The sequence below is a fragment of the Lycium barbarum genome, chromosome 5 (assembly GCF_019175385.1).
Source record: "Lycium barbarum isolate Lr01 chromosome 5, ASM1917538v2, whole genome shotgun sequence".
Classification (NCBI taxonomy): Eukaryota; Viridiplantae; Streptophyta; class Magnoliopsida; order Solanales; family Solanaceae; genus Lycium; species Lycium barbarum.
Genome location: NC_083341.1, coordinates 9,216,768 through 9,229,333, shown reverse-complemented (window position 1 = coordinate 9,229,333; position 12,566 = coordinate 9,216,768). Strand labels below are relative to the sequence as shown.

At 32.9% G+C, this 12,566-nt stretch overlaps 1 pseudogene; it reads right to left on the bottom strand.

Annotated features, from left to right (window-relative positions):
* Positions 1 to 4,768: 4,768 nt before the first annotated feature.
* On the bottom strand, positions 4,769 to 12,329 carry LOC132642265 (protein yippee-like; annotated as a pseudogene).
* Positions 12,330 to 12,566: the final 237 nt, after the last annotated feature.

Genomic DNA, 12,566 nt, shown 5'->3' with positions numbered 1-12,566 from the left:
ACCCCAAGATGACTCTTTCACCCCACAAATAAAAAAAATAAAAAAATAAACATAACTTAAGCAAATATCATCCAAATAGTGGAAGAAAATACTCTAAATCCTTTCCAAGATTCCACCTTTCAACAGAAAAAAAGCACAGAGACATGTAAAAGTAGGGTACTTTTCAAGAAACTGAGCTAGGTTTAAATGACACAAACACTTTACTTCAATCAATTATACAATTACCTAAATCTGCACTGGAGGGATATTTTAGTCTTTTAACAAGTTCCTGCAATTTTAGTTCCACCCCTTTACCCTAATATAACTCTTTCACCACATAAATCAAACAAACAAACATAACATAAGCAAAAATCATCCAAAAAGCATGTTACAAAAAGGGTATTTTTTCAAGAAACTGAACATAATTAACCAGTTTAATCCAACTAGATAGGTATTCAATCTATTATACAATTAGCTAAATCTGCACTAGAGTGATATTTTTAGATCTACCCATTTACCCGAAGATGACTATTTCACATACCAAATCAAAAAAACAAACACAACTTAAGCAAATATCATCCAAAAAGCATGTTACAAAAAGAGTATTTTTTCAAGAAACTGAACATAACTAACCAGTTGAATCCAACTAGCTAGGTATTCAATCTATTATACAATTATCTAAATCTGCACTAGAGTGATATTTTTAGGTCTACCCATTTACCCCAATATGACTACTTCACATCCCAAATCAAGAAAACAACCATAACATAAGAAAAAATCATGTTAAAAAAAAAGGGTATATTTTTTCAAGAAAGTGAAACCTGGAAGAAGGTGGAGATACAAAGTTGTGATGTGGGTATGAAGCCATTAGATTACCAACATCCAACTCATATGACGATTCTTCTTGTGTCATCTCTATCTCCATTTTTTTTTTTTTTTTTTTTGTGTGTGTGTGTGTGTTTTTTTTTTTTTTGTTTTTTTGAGTTTTCTGCACAAAGATAGGGATGGCAATGGTGCGGTGCGGGTTTTGTCTTAACCCGCAACATTGCAACCCCCCCCCCCCCCCCGCCCCGCACCCACACCCGCACAGCATCGCCCCACGTTTCTGAAAAAATGAATCCCCTGCTCTTTTGACTTCTTCAACTGTATGTTCTCTCTTTTGCTGTTTGCTCTGTTTTCTTAAAGCTCCATTTTTATCAGATTTCAAATGGCAAACATTATAAATTAATGAAAAACAAAATAGATTCCTTCCCTTCTTTTCAAATATACAATCTACCTAATCTCCCTTTAACAGTATAAAAGCATAAAAGATAACTTTTTTGGAAAAAGTTTCTCTGTTGACTTTTTGTGAACCTACAGAGCTTAGATTATCTATTTTGATTGCCAGCACTTCTACATACTATTTGCACACAATGCTGGAAGAGAAGATTATGGAACACATTGATTATACGCAAAGTAGATGGAAGCATGATACTCAGATATGTTAAGGGAGGAAACCCACAACCCGCCCCACACCCGCACTAAATTCTTAAAAAGGACTTTCAACCCGCCCCGCCCCGCCCCGCCCCACACCGCACCCGCACAGAGACAGACCCGCACCGCCCCGCTTAAGGCAAAACCCGCACCGCCCCGCACCCGCCCTGCCCCGTTGCCATCCCTACATACTATAATGGTTGATTCTCAACAAAATCTACTTCATCTCCCTACTAGCTCTTCTGCATATAGAAATGTAAAAATAAAGAACAAAAATATAGATACCCCAAGAAAAGCAGAGAATCGCGAAATAAGATTAACCAAATACACCTAAAAGACAATGTAATATTTTAATCACTTTCCACTATAATAACTACCCTTGTAGTCGATTACAAATAATTTATATGGTATTTCGCAACAACTCAACTGTATTCCAACAAGACAAGAATAAGGATCTGGGTAACCAAAAGAACTAAGAAACAAGGAAGAAGAATAGTCGTTCAAAATCTTACATGCAATTTTGAAGAAGAAAACAAAGAAAGCATACCTGAAATTGTCACATAGGCTGGCGACGGCAACGGTATACGGCGGCGACGGTGACTGGCAGGGTCGACGGTGACTAGCAGGCGGCGTTTTTAGGGTTAGAGAGAGGGGGAGAGAAAGCGTGAGATCAAAAGAGAGAGAAAGGGAAAAGGACGTCAATGGCAGATGGCGGCGACCATCAATGGCAGATGACGACCGTGACTGGCAGCTCGTTAATTATTAGGGTTAGAAAGAGATGGGGGAGAGAGAAAGTGAGAGGAAGAGAGAGAGAAAGGGGAAAGATCGATTAATTGAGGGTCTGTATTTTATTTTACTTGAGTAATTATACCGGCCTCATGAGGTCGGTATGTATATTATTTTTTAATTTTATTTTTAATTTAAAAGAATACCGACCTCATGAGATCGGTATGTATATTATTTTTTAATTTTATTTTTAATTTAAAAGAATACCGACCTCATGAGGTCGGTATATTTAAAATAATTGAATTTTTTTTTAATAAACCGACCTCGTGAGGTCGGTATTTTTTTAAATTAAAAATAAAATTATAATATTTAGCATCAAATGAATTTCCGAACTACAGAGGTCGGTACTTTATTTTTTTAAATTTTGGTACAATATTACCGACCTCATGAGGTCGGTTTATTTTTAAAAATATCAAAAAATTAATATTACGATTTACCGACCTCAACAGAGGTCGGTTTTTTTAGGTCGGAAAATACAGTTTTTTTAGTAGTGTATTCATATCTTAATGAATCTGTCTTCTGAGATGGATATCACTAACATAGATATTTACAAGTCTATTTATTGATTTTTTTCTTCTATCTTAAGCTCAAAAACTATATATAGATTCCACTTACAATATTGTGTGTGTGGCACTCCGCTAGAGATTTTAGAATTTAACATTATTATGAATAATTTGTTGAGTTCTTATAGGATGACCTTGCTATTGAAAGTAGTGTCTTTAAGATAGCTAATAAAATCAATGAATATAGTGTTGTGTTGTTTATTAATTTAAGTAATGACCGTCGTACGTGTTCTTTCTTCTTGGAACGTTTTGCAGGAAACTTGCACCGGCCTATTTGATGTTGAATTTCAACAATAAATAAATATCCAGTGCGATAAAGCAAAAGAAAAAAAGAAAAACATTTGCAAACAAATGATTAGCCTTGTCAATAGACTATTGCTTTGTAATGCATAATTTCATTTCCCATTAATTATAACGTCACTTATTCACTATTAATAAATCATAGTTTCTTTATTCGTTTGATGCTGAAAATTGTGCCAGCATTTCTTGAACACTTAAATATATTTTTTTAATAGTTATTTAGTGAACATTGATTTAATTCAGAAAAATGAGTGAAATTAATCCAACATATAATAAAGTTCCATTTACATTCTCAAAAGCATTCAATGAAATAAAAAAGAGAAGAGCTCTTATATCATGAATTTATTTGAAAAAAAAATCTTCAACTTTCAAATACTTTTATATTATAATTTAATTTTTAGGAGTTCTCAAAAAACGTTGAACTACTTCTTCAATAACTTAATGTCACAAAAAGCGGGGAAAAATAATTATAAATTTAATTTTACTGTGAGTATTCATCGATCACAGAAATGTTTTCCATCTTCTCTTTCTCAAATTCGATCGAATTGATTGCATTAGCACATCTATGTCATTAAATGCAGATTCAAACTTTCAACTTTATGAATTCGAATTCGTAATTCAACCCCACACTATCGAAACTCATTTCAAAATTTATTAATTTTACTTATTTAATAACTTTTTAATTTATATACATAATCAAAATCAAAATTACTAATTCAGATGAATTCATAAATCTTGAGAACCCAATAAATTTAATTCAATCCATGTATTTGTGTCTAAAAGTTCACTTAATATGTATATTTAAATAATATATCAAAAATCTAGTAAGTTACGTTTTCTAGAATCGAAGACACTAGTATCTTTTATATACGTCAACGAAACCACATGTACGAGCAAAGTATAGACATGAATTTGATACTCTACTAAAATTAATATAGGGTTAAATTTTCTCTGTTAAATACTTTTTTTCTTATTTCTCTTTCCGTAGTAATCTTAAATGATTATAGAATCTCAATAAGCAACGCCATCGATCACATAAATGTTTTCCATCTTCTCTTTCTCAAATTCGACCGAATTGCATTAGCACATATATGTCATTAAACGTGGATTCAAAACTTCAACCTTATGAATTCGAATTGGTAATTCAACCCCATATCATCGAAACTCATTTCAAAATTTATTAATTTTACTCATTTAATAATTTTTTAATGTATATACATGATCAAAATCAAAATTACTAAATTCAGATTAATTCATAATTATGCAGAACTCAATAGTTTTGATTCAAATCATGTATTTGTATCTAAAAGTTCACTTAATATGTATATTTAAATAATATATCAAAAACCTAGTAAGTTACGTTTTCTAAAATCAAGAACTTATAAACTCAGAATTTTAACTGTGGACTGACAGCATGAAGCCCGTACAGATTGACAAATATTGGTCACACTTATCAAAGGGCTATCTAAAAGATAACAAGAACATAAAACATTAAGAGTGCATATTATCAGTATCACTTCCTCCAATATGGGCTTCATCAGGACTAGATATCATATGCCTGCTCATTTAAAGAGAAGCACCTCAAAGACGAGTTATATACTTATATAACACGTTCCTAATTAATTACCGGCTAACTCAACAATTGAAAAAACACTTAATAAGTGAACTCACAGATCAAGCACCCATTTTCCTTCTCTGAATTTTTGACTCTCTTCATAGGCAGTTTCCTGAAATTGAATTATTATTATTATTATTAGCACTCATAATAATAAATAAAAACTTCCAAACCAAGCATGTTAAGGGTCGAACAGTTGTTGGTTAGGAAGTGAATTATTTATGTATTAAAATCAGAATAATTAGTATCATGTTTGGTAGCATTTTAGTTTCTACCTCAGCACATCGCGTACGCCGTACAGTGTTTGGTTATCAGTTTACAATCCCGCATAAGTAATACATGTATAAGTTATAAGAGAATCTATATATTATTTTATGTAGGGTAGAATATAGAATAACTAAACCCTACATAACTAATTCATGTGTTACTAATATCTGCAGAACTCATGGCTTATACATGTATTAGTTGCGGAGGATGCTAAATCGCTAACCAAACACTATATTTAGCGTGTCGACTTTTATACATGATAAATTATGCAGAATTTAATATATAAATAAAGCACCTCCTAACCAGCAACCAAACGAAGTGTTTTTAATAATATTCTAGACTTACATGTTTCCATCCCAGAACTGATCCACAACGAACACATGAAATGTCCGCCACAGTAAACATACCAGCTATCATCATTCTGTCTTCTTTCTCGCCAGCACTAACGTTCACTCTATCAAATTTGAGAAGAAGTGTATAGTACATACAAGAATGACAAAACGTTTAAAAGTAAAACAGAATTGACCTAAATAGATACTTAAATTAAAAATAGCCGGCGGGTATATATATATATATATATATATATATTGTCACACCCCATTTTAACCGGGTTGATTTAAGGAGTATGACGTATTGGTGATTCCTGTTTATTCTGTTTTAAGGAGTCGCCACCTAATTATTTAACGGTGAATTAGGACACCTAGATGTTAACTAAGGGAAAGTTAAAACTAAACCTCAATTAATAATCTGCTTAACCAGTGTGATTCTAGGTAAGGGCTCTATATCATCCTAAAGGGAAGGAGTTAGGCATCCTTTAGAATCCGTTAACTTACGGTTATCCGACCAACTTAGGTTAATTAATTAAATTAAATGTAGGGTTAAATTTTAGAAAATGACTTTAAAATATTGCTAAAGTTTTTAAGAAGAAAATCATGTTTAATTAAAATAAGATTTAGAGAAAAGAACTAATAATTTGTATGAAGGAAATTTAAATGCCATTTTAAATGAAACTTATAAATATTGCTAAGATTTTAAAATAAGATGCTATTTAGAAATAAAACTTGTTAAAAAATATATATATATATATTACGCACGAGAGGGTTTTAGGTAAAATTCACAAAATATTATTAAGGTTTTGAAAAAAAAGAAATATAATAATGCTATATGAAATAGGTTTAAACATACATTAATTGACCCCTTTTTATGATTTTAAGAGTATACACAAAAATAGCTAATACGAGTTTCTTTACCTTTTTACCGTTTTCTCATTAGCTACGCATAACTGAAAATACACGATTGACTTCAAACTTGAAGAGTTATTTATAAAATATCCTTGAGTTTATACTCGTGTATTAGTGACATTTTAAAATGTATATGATAATAAGAATAAACTATGGTCCTCTTTACTTAATATATAGTCATGCCATTTTGCAAATCCGTTATTCCCAATAAAATAAATATTAGACATTATAAATAATTTTAACATAAAAAGAAGAGAAATAAACTTATGGAATTAATTGTTAGTCTTCCTTAAACCAACTACCCGTTTCTAAAACTAAACCTACTAATTCATTAGGATTCATCTAAATTAACAAAACAAGATGTTAGTCATGCAATACAAATTAAATGCTTAAAGGAATAAAAATAGAGGAAATAAATCAAATTGAATGGGTTCAGTCCATTCTTTGGACTGCTGCAATCGGGCCTGCTGTTGGACTTTGGCCCAATAATAATCAATGGGCTGCTACGAACTGTTGCCGCTTTATGGGCCTTGGCCCAGAAATTTTGCACAGCTGATGGGGGTTGACTCGGTGAGAATATCCCGTTGGGCTTTGGCCCAACATTGAATGCGGAGAAATAACGAGTCCCTCGGACTCGTATGCGATGGTTATGCAAAAGATAAAAGGGGAAAAGATTAGTATACACTCAATGAATATGATAAAAATATGTAAAAAAAAATATAAACTCAAAGTAGATCAGTAGATGATATATAATATGTATATTTAAAGTATATTTCATGTATACACAATTCAGCCACTATATATTTATGACATACGAAAGCAGGGCAACACTCAAAACGTAGGCAGCAGTAGCAGATGCCATAACACGTGATATTTAGAGTACACCTGATATACTTGGATGGTATACACTAATATATGACCTTTGTATACATTGAGTGTATATTAGGCTTATATCTATGTATACTTTGAAGTATACCATGCCACAGAAAAAATCAGGTAGGAAGGGGATAAGTAGAAGTAGATGGTGCAGCACACTGATGTCACAGCCAACAAGTTCATACAGGAGGGGATGATTATTCCAATATTCATTAAAGCCTAGACAGTATCTAGTCATATAAACTATCTTGATTATACTAGCACAGTCCACATCATGATCAGGAAACCTCCCAGGGTAATCTATACCAAACAGAATGAGAATCAGTTCCTAAAGTAAGAAATCTGGACACTTATTTCTTATAAGAGAAGAACATCACGTAGGTTTGTTTAACTAGTCAGCTTCGATTCTAAATGATTCTCTGAATCTGCCACAGTTCCCATGCATACTATGTTCCTTTTGAGTTTACAGTATCTATTTTTGCACTTGAAACAAACTTTTGTTTCTAAAATCTGGGTTCAACCTGATATTGGCCAGCCAATATTTATTCCTCTTAAAGCAAGTCTTTCAAGTGTACTTGAGCGTAACATCACCAGTTTAGTAAGTCATTACTTTCAAAACTCATCTTAAGCAAACAAAGCAGCATTTCAGCAAGAAAGAGAAGGAAACTACAAACCTGTAAACCAATTGAACCTTACATTGAAGCATGCACAGTCAACATGATCACGAAAACTAAACTAAACAGGACCAAACATGTTTATTGTAACCAAAGTAACTGCAGACAGGCTAAAGCGCAGCTAAGGGGGACAGAAATCAAGCTAGTTTCATATGACACATCTAATAATGCTTTCAACTATACAGATGGTGTGCTATTTCACTAAAATGGAAGACATACAACCTGAACAAATGAGTTACAACCTTTAAACATGCATTACAAATTATTTAAACATACACCACCAGCTATTCAGATAGGTATATCATCCTTAGTATAATCGTAGATAAACACTTAGTACCTATGGAATCCTCACTGACCAAATGGGATTATATTAACCATAAAGGAAAGCCAAACTTATGAGCAGATTTACTTCTAATCATGCCATAAAGTAACAATGAAGCAGACCGGAAGAGGCTCGGTTTAAACTAAAGATGATATGTGCATGATTTAGGCAGCTATTAATCAATCAAGTATAAGCAGTAATCCATTCCTCTATATTAAAACATTTTTTGGTTATTTTGAGCAGGATTCATCAATTCTAACCATGAGTCAGACACACATCTTGATATATCGAAATAGGCCAAATAGGCATGCTTCAAATCCCACATCAGTCTAATGGAAAATCCAGCTTAATTAAACCAAACCAGCTTAACTAAACATGAGACTGAACTAATCTAACTAATCCATCTGTTCCAAAACCAACACATTGATCATGAAAACACAGAAAAAAAGAATAAAAAGGGAATTACCTTCTTCGGGTGCAGCGAAGTGGGTACGGGCTTTCGAATTAACCGCGAACACTTCAAATCCACTTCGAAGTACTAAGAAAAACCCGAATCTCATACACTCGAGTTCAAACAGATGCCAAGAGCAAAAAAAAACAGAACAAAAAATGGTGTGGATCTTTGACTCGATATCGAACAATAAGGCTAAAAGAAATGATGTCGTCTATGGGAATTCCTGCGATTATCCTAAATTTGACACTTGATTACTAGGGGATTTCTACGGTTAAGCTACCTCTCCTCTGCTTTCTCCGGTTTTTTCCCGTTTTCCCCCTCCCTTAATAGATGATGAAATCAATATTTATAGACTGATTTTGAGTTTGAGAGGAGCGGGGAACAACGAAGGGTGGAGGTGACAGATACGTGGGGGTGTCGGGGTAACGTGGGTGTCAGAGGAAGATGACGATGAACGAGAGGAGCGGGTGGTGTGACGAAGTGGGGGACAAAGCGAAATGGTGTGACAGAGGGGTGTCAGTCGTAATGGGGAACAGGGAGGCGTGGGACGGTGGAGGTAATGGAGGTATGGGTGTGAGAATTAGTGGCAGTGGGGTGTGTGTGCCCGACGGCTAGGTTTTAGGATGAAGGGGAGGAAGAGAACGATGGGGGATGGTGGTGTAGAGGTGACGATGGTGGTGATGGTGGTGATAATTGACGGGAAGGTGGAGAGGTGGAGAGGCGGAGGATGGTGGAGAAGAGGCGATGATGAGGCGGAAGAGAAAAATGAGGGGAAACCCTAAAAGGGTTCCCCTTATTTTGAGTAAACGAGTCAGACCCGGTCCATTTGTGGACTGGGTCAATTTTTAGACCGGGTATTAAGAGAATAGGCTAATAAATTAAAACACGAATTATTCTAAAAATTGAGATAAGAGATATGGACTAGTCCAAAAAATATTAGGAGTCAATCGGGATTTGATTTGGAGCCCGGTAAGTCAAAACACGGACTGAGTGCAAGAAACAGTTTGACTTCTAAATTTGAATAAAAGACCCATTTTAATTAATGAACATACCGAGGGTGACAAAATATTACTTAATACCAAAATGTATGTGATTACTAGACTCGGGTAATAAAATCATATGGTGTTATAATAGCCGTGTAATAATATATGTTACTTTTCTTTGAAAATCCGCACTAAATAAATACTATTATTTATTTATGCAAAGATAAATGCGTAAGCTGGTAAAATGCCGAAATGATAAGAATTGTGAATTATAATAATATTAATAAATAATAATAATAATAATAATAATAATAATAATAATAATTATAATAGAATAATAAAATGTCGGTATTGATAAGAGGCTAATAATTATAGTAACCAGAATGTATTTTTTTTTTTTTTTTTTTTTCAAAATATTAGAAGCTTAAAAATAGGTATTTTGGCAGAGAGACGGGACAAAATTGGGTGTCAACATATATATATATATATATATATATATATATATATATATATATATATATATATATATATATATATATATATATATATATATATATATGATATATGTATAACCGTATATAATTAATGTATAATTTATGTATATTAACTAGGAAAAGTAATCAATGAATTATGCTGGCTATTTATGCAAAGATTCGTTTAAAAAAGCAAATCCATTTTATATACATTCGAACCACTATTGGTCATATTGCTCTTTATCAAGAAATAGAAGAAGCTATAGATATAAGGATTTTCTTGAGCCTATATTCATTTGTTACCTAACGTAATTTTGTTACCCATGGGACTTCGGGGCTCTCTGGTTCAGCTAGGTCCACACCATTGAAGTTTCAAGTTCTAGCCGAACGGCTAAAATTATTTAAACGCACCTAGCCGTAACCATCTAATTAATTTATAGCCGGCACAAAATTATATAGTCAATCTAGAAAGAATTTATAATAAGCGTGTAATAATTGTATAATCAGTGTAAATGTATGCATATACACTGATTATACTAGCTAATTTTTAAAAAATAAAAAAATAAATTAGGGTTAATTTTCAGAATAAATCACTTTGAGATGCCTTGTGGTGTAAAACTCTCTAAATTTAAAAGGTCTAGCCCAAAGTACAACCTTCTACATTCTAATGTACTGGTTATGTAGCTTGCTTAAATGTCAATGAGGGCAAGCTAGTGGTCAACATGAATAGTTTAACTAAAACTTCAAGCAATAAAGGGTTGCGGTGGGATGGACTGGGTCCACCATTAACTATAGCTCGGGTTCGATTATTTGGGAAGAAAAAATCTTGTTACGGAGCGTAAATCCGAATTAGTCGGAGCCCCAATACAAATACCGGATATCGAATGAAACGAAAAAAACTATAAACTTCTTTTATTTTTCACTTTCTGGTTGAACTAATTTAGGTCCTCCCCTTGCCCTTTCCACTAGGAAAAGTTTAATTAGTTAGGATGTATTAAACAGTTATCATCTTGGCATCAAAATTTGGTCAAAGATATATGCATAAGCTTGATCTTAGATTTCCATCAGTGGCAAGAAAAGATTATAGACAATATAGGAATTAAAAACGCATAACAGTGTTAATTAATCTTTTCATACTGTAAGATTAAAACAAAAATAAGCTGAAGAGACTTACACGTTATTGACGAAATAAGCCTTCCCATTTCTGCAGTGGAAGGACTGAAACAAAGGAAATATTATATTATGACTCAGAATTCTAACATGCATTGACTTTTATGTTGATAATAATGTTCACAAATTCAAAAAGTTCAAGATGAAAGTAAAGTAGACCTTAATCTGCAGTAGACTATGTAATGATCATCTCGATCGTTCAATATATTCCAAGTAATTAATTAACATTGGTAAAGCCAAAGAATAAAAATGGAAAATGATTAAATCCATTCAAATAACCAAAACTGCCCTTATATTCGACATTTTGACTAAGAAATCATCACACTTAGTTAAATGATTAGATCCATTATATTTAAAACAGGGATTAGATGATGAATGCATGCGCTATCTTCTGCCTCATAGTCATACATAAAAAATAAAAAAAATAAAAAGCATTTTCCTTGACTACCCCAGGGGCAGAGTCAGAACTTTTGACAAGGAGATTCAAAAAGGTAAAAAGAATGTCTCCGGTGAGTTTCAAATTAACCCGCAACATTAGGCTAGATATTATGCCCTTTGGCCGCTGAGCTGAAGTTCATATTGTGTTAAGGGAATTCAAAACCTAATATTTATACATATATAAATAAATTAACCTTATATATACAATGTAAATTTCCGAGAAAGGGGTTCAGTTGACCCCCTTCACCCTGTAGTTCCGCCCTGACTACGCCGTCCTTAACAAAACATTTTGCCTCAAAGTTCTGTAAGCGAAAGTCAACCTCCGATCTTTGATATCTAAGCATCCAACATAAAACCTTAAGAGTTTAAAGACAATAGGTGGAGTGACAAAAATATATATTGGAAAACGGTTACAAAACAAATTAAATGAGAAATGAATTGAACGTATTCCCTAAGATGATCGAGAAAAATTGCAATCTACACTGATTATAGCATCTCAATATAGAAAATCCAATTGCAAATAGTAGTGGATCATGAGTTCTATAAAAGTATAACAACAAATGAGTGATAAAATTAAACTGATCAGCCCATGGATTAGTAAAAGACAGGAAAATAAACCTTAGAAATTATGTCTTCAGAAAGGGCAAAGATGTATTCCACAATGCTTGCAGCTATAGATTTTGCCTTCAAGAGTCACCACAGAAATGTTTTCCATCCACCCTCTCTCTTCAAAACTAGACTCAAAATCAGTATTTATTTCAATTTATATGAACATATTTCTTTTTTAGTCTGATAAAAGAGAATGATTTCTTACTATAATTAAAATAATTTAATTTGAATTTCTCGTTTTACCTTGGATGAAAATTCCTAATTTTAAAATGTTATGGCGTGGTTAAGATAAAAATAAATTTAAATGTTTTGTAGTCAGACAAACGTTAGAACGTGTGTTAAA